The 11,386-nt window shown below is 45.2% G+C and overlaps 1 pseudogene; it reads left to right on the top strand.

Annotated features, from left to right (window-relative positions):
* Positions 1 to 862: 862 nt before the first annotated feature.
* On the top strand, positions 863 to 2,149 carry LOC118581681 (annotated as a pseudogene).
* Positions 2,150 to 11,386: the final 9,237 nt, after the last annotated feature.

The raw sequence follows: 11,386 nt of genomic DNA, 5'->3' as shown, positions 1-11,386 counted from the left end.
TTGAACTCAGGTCATCAGGCTTAGTGCAAGCACCTGTACCCACTGAGCCGTCTTGCTGGCCCTATTTCAAAGTTCTTTTTAGAAAACATACATGGGCTGGAGAGATGGCTTAGTGGTTAAGAGCACTATGGTTCATGTTCATCCTCATACACAAAATTAAAAAAAAAAACATGCTTGAGATTAATATTGTGTCACACAATTCGCTCTTTTGAAGTGTGTGATGTGGTGGTTTTTTAGCACGTTTCGTACATCTATCTAACTCAACCTCATTCCCACTCCATGCACATCAGGCTGCAGCGCTTCAGCTACTCTGGATCTGCTGATTCAAAGTACATTTTCCGCTCTGGCTTCTTTCACTTAGCACCAGACTGGGGAGCAGGCCAGTGCTTCATTCCCTATGGGAGTTCAGTGATTTTCACTAAGTCGATTCCTTTGTGTTTATTCACTGTTGGGGGAAGAGATGGAGTTGGTCCTGCTTATAGTCCTGGTATCCTCGACCCAGCTTGAGGGGACAACTAAGGCAAATACCAGAATGTCATTTCTCAGCAGGAAAGGGCCCAGACACACACAAAACCCATCAACTGTTTACTCAACACAGGCCACTTTTGTATGTACTTCCAAAAAAAGAAAAAGAGGAACTGGATCTTAAATATCCTTAGAAGTTAAGGGAATAAATTCCTCAACACAAACATTTTAAAAATTCAAAGTTTTTGTTTTTGGTTTTTGGTTTTTGGTTTTTCAAGACAGGGTTTCTCTGTGTTGTTTTGGTGCCTGTCCTGGATCTCGCGCTGTAGACCAGGCTGGCCTCAAACTCACAGAGATCCGCCTAGCTCTGCCTTCCGAGTGCTGGGATTAAAGGCATGTGCCACCACCGCCCGGCTTGTTTTTGTTTTTTTTGCTCTTTGAGACTGGACCTCACCATATATCCCATATTAGCTTTGATCTCCTGTAAGCTGCAGTGCCAAGATGACAGACTTAAACACAAAGCAGCAAACAAGCTTCCAGAGGTTGCATTCAGCTGGTGGTTCAAGGTGATGGACCTTCTACCTTAGACCATGGCTCAGTTCATCAGTAACCTCTCAGAGAAGGCCCCTGCACTGGTAAAACTCAAAGCCATGACTGGCCACATTTTGGTAGTACACCAAGGTTGCCCTGATTCCCCAACTCCTGCTGAGTTCCCTATAGCTATGCAGAGCTTGAAAAAAAAATTCCAAGTGCTAAAACTGGTAGCTTCAACAGTTAACAGTTAAGGCAGATATGCTGAATAGTTTGGTGGTCACTGAAGTGTGGCTGTGGTTATGTCGGAAAGATGATAGGCAAACATGGCATCATTGGCTATGTTTGAAGACCAATATTTAACATCTGGATTTATTTGGGTTCATATTTGAATGTTCTTGACCATAGTGATGAAACTGCTATCCAAATAAAAGAAGAGCTATGAGTAAAAACAAAACCCTGAAAATCAGCACCATCCCCCAGAGCCTCACGTGATGTGTGGAGTCTCATCGGGTGATTAGGGAATGCTTTATTGAGGCACTAAAGGGACTTCACAGTGGAGCGTTTATGGAAGGGGCCAGAGCATCTCTACCCCAGCCTCTCACTCAGCACAGAGCACCAGCAGAGCCCACTGAGCACAGGCACAAGGCTGCCTCTCTGCTCCCCCAAACAGAAACTGCTATTTAAACTCAGTGAACTGATTAAATTCGTTATCCTTCTCAGAGACTCAACAGTAGGAGTACCTGTTAGTTGGGTAGGGCTAAGCACTTAATAGTCATAAACCACAGTAGCAGCTAAAATTTCTGAGCCACCCAGGAGTCCCAAACTTGAGTCCCAAACTTGAGTCCCAGCTTGTTCCCAGCCTAACCTTCCTTAAGAGTAGCCATATGTTCCTAAATCCTGCAGGATGCATCCCACAAGCTCCAGGGATGCCCACTTGTCCTCTGCTTAGATGTCTGCTATACACTTACTGACTAAAGCTCCTGGTATGGCCATTAGGCCTCTGGAGACAAGCAAGCCTGCCCAGGCTTTTGTGCAGTTGGGGTTTATAGTTCCTGAGCTCCTCAGATAGCAGGCCCTATCCCAACTCTGCACCTACTGTGAAGCTCCTGTGTTGTGGAATATTATTTTAAGATATGTTACATTTGTTTATGCTGTGGAACATTTGTTTTAATGATGCAAAGATGTGTTGTATTCTTTTATGTTGCATTTGTTTCACTCTGTGAAGCTGTGTTACTGTGCCTGTCTAAAACACCTGATTGGTCTAATAAAGAGGTGAGTGGCCCACAGCAAGGCAGGAGAAAGGACAGCAGGGCTGGCAGGCAGAGAGAATAAATAGGAGAGAAAGGATGAGCAAGGAGCAAGAGAATAAGGTGAAGAGGACGTTAGGGGCCAGCCACCCAGCCACACAGCCAGCCACGGGGTAAGAGTGAAATAAGGGGATTTCGCTCAGTGGTAGAGCGCTTGCCTAGCAAGCGCAAGGCCCTGGGTTCGGTCCTCAGCTCCCAAAATAAATAATAAATAAATAATTTTTTAAAAGAAGAGTGAAAGTAAGATTACAGAAGTCAAAAAAGGGAAAAGCACAGAGGCGACACGTAGACAGGCCGGGCGGCAGTGGCACGCGCCCCAGCACTTGGGAGGCAGAGCCAGGCGGATCTCTGTGAGTTCAAGGCCAGCCTGGTCTACCGAGTGAGATCCAGGAAAGGCGCAAAGCTACACAGAGAAAAAACAGAAGAAAAAAAAACCACGTAGACAGGATAATTTAAGTTAAGAAAAACTGGCTAGAAATAAGCCAAGCTAAGGCTGGGCATTTATAAGTAACAATAGGCCTCTATATGTGATTTATTTGGGAGCAGGGTAGCGGGCCCCCAAAAGAACCCAAAGAGTAAAAACAACCAACATTTTGATGCCCAATGTGGGGTCTGTATTTCTATGTAGGGCCTGAGAAAACTTGAAAATAATAATAATAATACAGCTCCTTTAAGAAACTCTGCTGACAGCAGAGCAGTTAAACAGCCCTTTTTGGGTTAAATAGAAACAAAAAACTAAGGAAAAACACCCGCCACAGCACGAGCATTGGCATTCTAGAGCTCTAGGAAGGTTGAACGCAGTTCTCAGTCACGAACCTCTGACCCAGCTGTGAGTTTTAGGCCTGGTTTTCACGACCCGAGAAGCAGGCAGAGCCAGCAGAGAGCCATTCACAGAGGATCCAAGTATAGGCTAGCAGTTTAAAGGTTTGCTCACACAGTCAAAAAAGGCTAAAAGATACACAGTAAAAGAGGTCCAGGTAGAAAAACCTCTAAAAAGGTTCCAGTGTGTTTTACAATGTGTGTAGATTTAAGAAAGAAAAGAAAATGGGTATAGGCAGTCACAGAAAGACTTTTTTTTTTTTTTTTTTTTTTGAGCTGAGGACCAAACCCAGGGCCTTGCGCTTGCTAACCACTGAGCTAAATCCCCAACCCCTGAAATATTTTTTTAAGTCTTTAAAGAGACAGTTAAAGTAATATAAAAGAAAAGAGCCATGTAGAGATGGGAAATACACAGGGAGTCTGGATCCCATACAGTATTGTGTCCATTTTGAATGTTTCAAATGCTGACAAGCAAACAACAGCTGCTGAGAGGCATGGGATTCAAAAAGGGACTGATGACATACACCAGCCTAAATTTTCTTTTTAAAGATGTATTTATTTATTATGCATACAGCCTGCATGTATGCCTGCAGGCCAGAAGAGGGCACCAGATCTCATTACAGATGGTTGTGAGCCACCACGTGGTTGTTGGGAATTGAACTCAGGACCTCTGGAAGACTAGCCAGTGCTCTTAGCCTCTGAGCCATCTCTCCAGCCCCAGCCTAGATATTTTAAGAATGCCTTAACTTTAAAATGGAAATCAAAAAATATATTTGTAAAATGGAACTTAAAAGATGCATTGCTTTGGAGAGGCAGTTGCGCTTCTGCTTCCACAGGAAACAAGAGTCTGTGGATCAGTCCAGGTTAATATGGATCAGGTCTGATCAAGGGAGACCTCCTGAAACTTGACAGGTGATATCTATCAACAAAGGCTATAGCTGGTCTTCCCAGAACTTGGCTATTATCTCAATTTTCACAGGGACCCCTAAAGATGCTTTACCCACAGACAACAGGGAGCAATCTAGAGAAAACAACACCCACATTCCAGAGAGTTGGGGGTGTGGGTGGTCTTTAATTATTTGGTACATTATGGACATTTGTTATCATTTAGGGGAATATAGGAATATAGGATAAAAAAAACAACTATTAATCTCAGATATTTTGCATTGGCATGGATTTTGGTATACTGGTACAAATTTGAAGTTATTTTTGTTACACTGCATATATATTTCTACTTTTGTTTAAAGGATTTTTGTATATTGATAAAAAATTTAAGGTTATTTTTGTTGCAACATATTGTGTGTATGTTTCTATTTTTGTTTGAGGTATTGTGCCTATGCAGTTCATTAGGAAATGTAGGGTGAAGTTCTAGTTTTTGAAAGCTGTTATTATAAACTATATAGGATAATCAGGAAACATAGATTAGTGGTTGGTCATTTATAACAATCAAAATTGTAAATATGTTAGGTATGCTTTCCAGATCATATGTTGTTTTTTTGTTTTTGTTTTTGTTTTTTTTTGTTTTTGGTTTTTCAAGACAAGGTTTCTCTGTGTAGCTTTGGGCCTGTCCTGGAACTTGCTTTGTAGACTAGGCTGGCCTCGAACCCACAGAGATCCGCCTGCCTCTGCCTCCCGAGTGCTGGGATTAAAGGCATGTGCCACCACCGCCCAGCAATATGTATATTTTTTAAAGATTTATTTATTATGTACTTTATGAGAGCTCTTTCTTCATGCACACCAGAAGGAATCTGATCCCATTACAGATGGTTGTGAGCCATCTTATGGGTGCTGGGAATTGGACTCAGGACCTCTGGAAGAACAGTCAAGTGCTCTGAGCCATCTCTCCAGCCCACAGTGATATATTTTAGATAGATAGATGGTCTTCAAATCTTTCAAAGATCTACAGAATATGGCTTTTGTGATGGCTCAGAGGTTAAGAGCACTGATGCTCTTCCAGAGGTCCTGAGTTCAATTCCCAGCAACCACATGGTGACTCATGACCATCTATAATGAGATCTGGCACCCTCTTCAGTGTACATAATAAATAAATAAATTTTTTTTAATGTTTTGTTAACTTAGCATTTTTCGTGACAATGAGGCACATCTGCTCCTGGCAGCACCAATTTACTTCAGAGATGATGGGCATTGAAGAAACTCCTTATGGAGTTTTCTTTCAATGTGGCAAGGCTAGCCATTTGGGCAAGAAGCTGCTCATGCCTGGACTGCTTGACAGTATGTTGTATAAACTGGACATGCAGGACCCATAGGAAAGTGACCACTGAACTTTGCCAAATCAAGCCAGGATGGGCCTTTGGGGTTCCCACTTCACAGAAGAAACTGCCCGACATTCTGCAGGCCACAGAGGAAAATGACTGACAGACTGCCAATAGAGGTGGTACAGTCTTTCAAATTTCCTGCTTTATCAAAAAGTGTGGGGTTGGGGACTTAGCTCAGTGGTAGAGTGCTTGCCTAGCAAGTGCAAGGCCCTGGGTTTGATCCTCAGCTAAAAAAAAAAAAAGTGTGCCAAATACTACAGACCTGTAGACTGAAGATGGATGCCCCAACATTGCAGAGAAACTGCGGGTGACTGTCCAGGCAGTCAGATGTCTCTGTCATTTCTAGAGGTTTTGGAAGTTGTTTGCAATGCACCTTTTGTTTACTTGAATAATATTATATCCTTCTGGGGTCTTTGGAGTTGAAGACTAGATAGTTATAGTTGCATTTTTCCTTAGATATGATAGAAAGTAAAGTAGGTATATAATTTTGGATTTACTAAGATAGGCTAGATTATAGAGTATTTTCTTTAAATGTACCAGACACAAATGAATTGAAACTCAGTACATTGTGAATGTAATCTTTACTTGATAATTGATCTTATTATATACAGTTTTACTATGTTAAAGTTAAAACCTTTCTTTAGACAAAAGGAAATGTAGAATATTATTTTAAGCTGTGTTACTTTTGTGTATGTTGCTTTTGTTTAACTCTGTGAAGCTGTGTTACTGTGCCTGTCTAAAACACCTGATGGGTTAATAAAGAGCTGAACGGCCAACAGCAAGGCAGGAGAAAGGATAGGTGGGGGTGGCGAGCAGAAAGGATAAATAGAAGGAGAAATCTAGGGAAAGGAAGAAGTAGCCAGAGAAGGTGGAGGACTCCAGGGGCCAGCCACCCAGCCACACAGCCACACAGCCACACAGCCACACAGCCACACAGTCAGCCACGGAGTAAGCGTGAAAGTAAGATTACAGAAGTAAGAAAAGGAAAAGCCCAGAGGCAAAGGGAGATGGGATAATTTAAATTAAGAAAAGTTGGCTAGATGCTGGGCAGTAGTGGCGCACGCCTTTAATCCCAGAACTTGGGAGGCAGAGACAGGCAGATCTCTGTGAGTTCAAGGCCTGCCTGGTCTTACAAATCGAGTTCCAGGACAGCTAGGACTGTTACATAGAGAAACTCTGTCTTGAAAAAAATCAAAGGAAAAAAGAAAAGAAAAGTTGGCTAGAAACAAGCCACGCTAAGGCTGGGCATTTATAAGAAATAATAAGCCTCAGTGTGTGATTTATTTGGAAGCTGGGTGGCAGGCCCCCAAAGAGCCCAAAGAGTAAAAACAACCAACAACACCCCTGGTATGCCTGCCATCCTGGAACATATATCTCTCCCCATACCACCCCCACCCAGCAGGCACTGTGCTACCAGCAACTGCACAATGGACTAAGTGGCCTGGATGTTGTCTCTTATTAGTCAGGTATCTGTGGACCACACAGCCCAAACCAAGGATGTGGCTGTGTTTTCACCCATGCCTGCCCAGGATTCCAGCTACGTGGTGAATGACAGCACTGGTCTAGACAGAGGCAAGTAGAAAAACGCCTTGTTTCCTCAAGTCCAAGTCTAGGGTATCCCAAGCCCACAGTCAAGTGCCTCTGGCCACACCACTCCTGAGTGGTCTTCATACGTCTCAAGCCCAACTGCTTCTGGGACAAAAGTACTGCTTACCTATTGTCACCTTTGGACCTTCTGAATTCTGAAGACACGGTAAATGCTGAAGAACGTGCTCAAGGCTTGACTTGGTCTGGCCCTCCGGCAATTGTGTCTCTGCACACTGGAGATGTATCCACATTTTTTTGGGACCCACATTAAAATGGGTGTGAAGAGGCAGGGCAATGGTGGTACATGACTTTAATACCAGCACTCTGGAGGCAGAGGCAGGTAGATCTCTGCGAGTTCGAGGCCAGCCTGGTCTACAAAGCTAGTTCTGGGTCAGTCCAGGCTACACAGAGAAACTCTTGTATCAAAAAAACAAAAACAAAAACAAAAACAAAAACAAAAAAAAACCCAAATAGGATTGGGGATTTAGCTCAGTGGTAGAGCGCTTGCCTAGCAAGAGCAAGGCCCAGGGTTCAATCCTCAGCTCAAAAAAATTGATTCCTCCAGATCAATCCCCATTGTAGGAGGGGGTTTCTCTCCTGTTATAGCTGAGTAGTGCCCCACGTGATGGATGGACCCACATGCTGCTGACCACAGACACTGGGTTGTCCCACCTCTGGGCTATGTGGCAGCTTCTGCTGGAGAGCTGCTTTCATTCCTTAAGGGAATCTTGGGATTGCTGGATCATGCACCAGTCTATATTTGGTATTTTGATAGACAGCTGCTGGTGGGGTTATGCTTGGAAAACATGCAGCAGCCAGGGTGGAGGTGCACCACTCTCTAGGGCAATCCTATGCTTGGCAGCTCAAGCCTTCTGATAGTGAAGAGAGTACCCTCACCTACCTTCAAGGTCCCTTCCCTGTCTCTGACCTACATCTGCTATTGTCCTTCAAGCCCCTTTCTTTGGCATAGAACTCTATCCCCATGACCTTCCTGTCCATCTCCCTCCCCATTCCCTTCTTCTGCAACCCCCCCACCCCATCCAATCCTCCACTCAAGATCTTCACCTTATACAACTTGCAAGGTTCTCCACCTCCCACTCCCTGCCTCCATCTCCCTGCACAGCTCTGCAGCTGGTGGGTACCTCCCATTTGGGCTCCCATGGCACCCTGCTGACAGGAACATATAGGTTCTGCAGGCCTTATACAACAAAGCAGGGGATAAGACCCCAAAGGACCCGTCTCAACGTCACCATGTTGGGGTCAGAGGGTATGTATGGAGGACAAGGCATCCCACGGAAAGGTGGCAAGGGTCTAGCAAGGAAGGAAAGCCAATAGATGACGAAGGAGTGGTCATATGCTCTTGCCTCAGTACAACATGGACACCTTCCCACCCACTGATTATTACTGGTCCACAATCCACACGGCTACCCAGAGAAACCTGTATGTTGGGCCAGCTCTCGAGTATGTCCACTCCTTACTCTGCCCCATGACTAGCATCTCAGACTATAGTTTCTAGTCTAGATGTACAGAGTCCAAACCCAAATATACCTGGTAGTCTTTATTTTCCTGAGACAGGGTTTCTTTGTGTAGCCCTGGCTGTCCTGGAACTCACTTTGTAGACCAGGCTGACCTAGAACTCACAAAGATCCACCTGCCTCTGCCTCCGGAGCACTGGGATTAAAGGTATGCACCACTATTGCCCAGCTGTACCTGGGAGTCTTAAAGGCCATAGTTAGAAACATGCCATTCAGGCAGATCTCTGAGTTCAAGGCCAGACTGGTCTACAGAGTGAGTTCCAGGACAGCCAGAGCTGTTACACAGAGAAACACTGTGTATGGGGAGGGGACGGGGAAGGAGGAGAAACATGCCATTAATACAAGTATTTTACAATAAAACACTGGTTTCCTATCCTAAGCCATCTGAACACAGCAGTGCTTCAAGTCCAGTGTGGAAATTTGGCAAGTAAATTCTGGGAACAGGATCTACAGCTGGCTGAGAGGCCACATGCTTGAAGCTACCTCCCACCCATCCCATTAAGTTTTTTTTTTTTTTTTTTTTAAACCACCACCATAGCCTGCCAGGTCTGAACCTGGGGTCTCAGCACAGGTCCCGCCCTTAAGAAGGTTGTAAGCCCTGAACCACAAGGCCTTCCTTCCCTATATCCAGTTTCTGCACCGGAGTTACCTTGTGGCCCCCTTAAGAAGTGTCACCCACTGATCTGCACAGACACCCATTCTACAAGTTCCCTAAGGGACATGGCTGTGCAGAAATTGAAATGACACAATTGCCCTGTCTTCAATAGAAAGATTGCCCTGCCTAGGCCAACTGTGCAAGTGTCAGGCCTCGGTGTCACTAGACCTATGTCCATACCTCAGCAGCAGCAGCTACAACTCAGAGCCACAAAACCCACCCCAACTGGCTGAAGTCACTTAGCCATCAACAGCTAGGACATAAGCTAAGCTTAAAGCCAGCTCAAGACACAGATGTTTTTCTTCTCTCTGGGTCCCAGCTTTCAAGTCAAGTCTACATATAGCTCCACAAAAGGCTATGTATCAAATAGCAGGCAGCACGATGCCTTGGGCACTCCCCAGTGGCCAAAGCAGGAGTGGAAATTTGGCACTAGGGTAGTTACTTTCTGAGGCCACTGGTTACCACCACTGTGGTTCTTTCCAGAACTCCACAGTGTATTAAAACTAGGATCCAGAGCTGGGGGTTTGGTTCAGCAAGTAAAATGCTTGCAGGTGAGCTTGATGACCTGAGTTGGACACCTGGAACCCACATAAAGGTGAAGGAGAAAATGGACCCCGCAAAGGTTCCTCTGACCTTCTTCATGCATGCACGGTGGCTCACACTCTCCCACACACCATTAACGACTCAGGATTCTTTTTAATGTCTAAAAACTACAACCCAATAGACACACTGTTCCATTTTTAGCAGAGGATGGGATTAAAGAAAGTGCATTTGCAACCTCAGGCCTCAGGCTAAAAGTGGGCCGTGGAAGGCACACACTAGCAGGGGAAACATATCTGTAAGAACAGCCAAGAAGGGGAAATCCACATGGGTTGGAGATGGTGCACACAGTACTCGGGAGGCAGAGGCAGGCTGATCTCTGTGAGTTTGAGTCCAGCTTGGTCTACAGAGTGAGATCCAGAACATCCAGGGCTACACAGAGAAACCTTGTCTCAAGAAAAAAAACAAGCCGGGCAGTGGTGGCTCATGCCTGTAATCCCAGCACTCAGGAGGCAGAGGCAGGTGGATCTCTGTGAGTTCGAGGCCAGCCTGGTCTACAAAGCGAGTTCCAGGACAGCCTCCAAAGCCACAGAGAAACCCTGTCTCGAAAAACCAAAAAGAAAAAAAAAAAAAACAAAAAAAAAAAAAAAACCTGTAACAGGAACTCCATTCTCTCCAAATGAAGACCCTTTTTCAGAGCCAGTTTGTATTAGCTTCTCAAGCTGTCACATGGGCACAGCTGCTTGTCTACTTGTTCATTCCAAGGACATTTGTGTTGTAGAAAACACACACACACACACACACACACACACACACACACACACACACACACACACACATACACACACACACACACAGAGATCCTGGACAAAGGCCCAGAGCATCAGGACCTATCCCCAAGTATAGGACACTCCCATGGCACCCAGACCCCTTTATTTTTATTTGGATGTGTATGCAGGGGCTAGAAGAGGGAACCAGGGTTGGGGATTTAGCTCAGTGGTAGAGCGCTTGCCTAGCAAGCACAAGGCCCTGGGGTCAATCCTCAGCTCAAAAAAAAAAAAAAAAAAAAAAGAGGGAACCAGATCTGGACCTGGGGTTGGAGTCAGACAGGTGGCTAGGAGCCACCCAATGTGGATGCTGGGAATTAACTAGAACAACAAGTGCTCTTAGGCTCTGAGCCATCGCTCTGCCCTCCCTCAGAGCTTCTGATGCCTGCCTCTTCAACTCAGGAGGCAGACAGGCAGAGCCCTGGCATGGGACTGTAGCAGTGCAGTGTTATTGTGTGTATCTTCCTCTATCACTTTCCTGCTCATTGTTAGCCTCCAGGATCAAAACTCCATTTACCAAACACTGGGATTACAGGCATGAGCCACCATGCCCTCAAGGGTGCTGGGAATTCGAACTCAGGCCCTCACACTTATACAGCAAGCACTTAACCCACCGAGTTACTTCCCCAGCACCTAGAAATACATGCTTAGATGTTTCTGCAACAGGGTGAGTGCCAAGGCTGTGGCTATGTCTGCAGCTCACCTTGGAGGTAGAGGTCAGGCAGGTGTGACTGCTTCATAAAGACACTTAAACACACTTGAGAACTAAATGTTTTACACAGTAACACTGAGCAGGGGTCACAGGAAGGGGACTCCTTCACAGGCCAAGATGAGTCAGAGA

This window comes from Onychomys torridus, chromosome 4, assembly GCF_903995425.1.
Source record: "Onychomys torridus chromosome 4, mOncTor1.1, whole genome shotgun sequence".
NCBI classification, from domain to species: Eukaryota; Metazoa; Chordata; class Mammalia; order Rodentia; family Cricetidae; genus Onychomys; species Onychomys torridus.
Note: the sequence above shows the minus strand (reverse complement) of the source record. Positions and strands in the feature narration are given on the sequence as shown.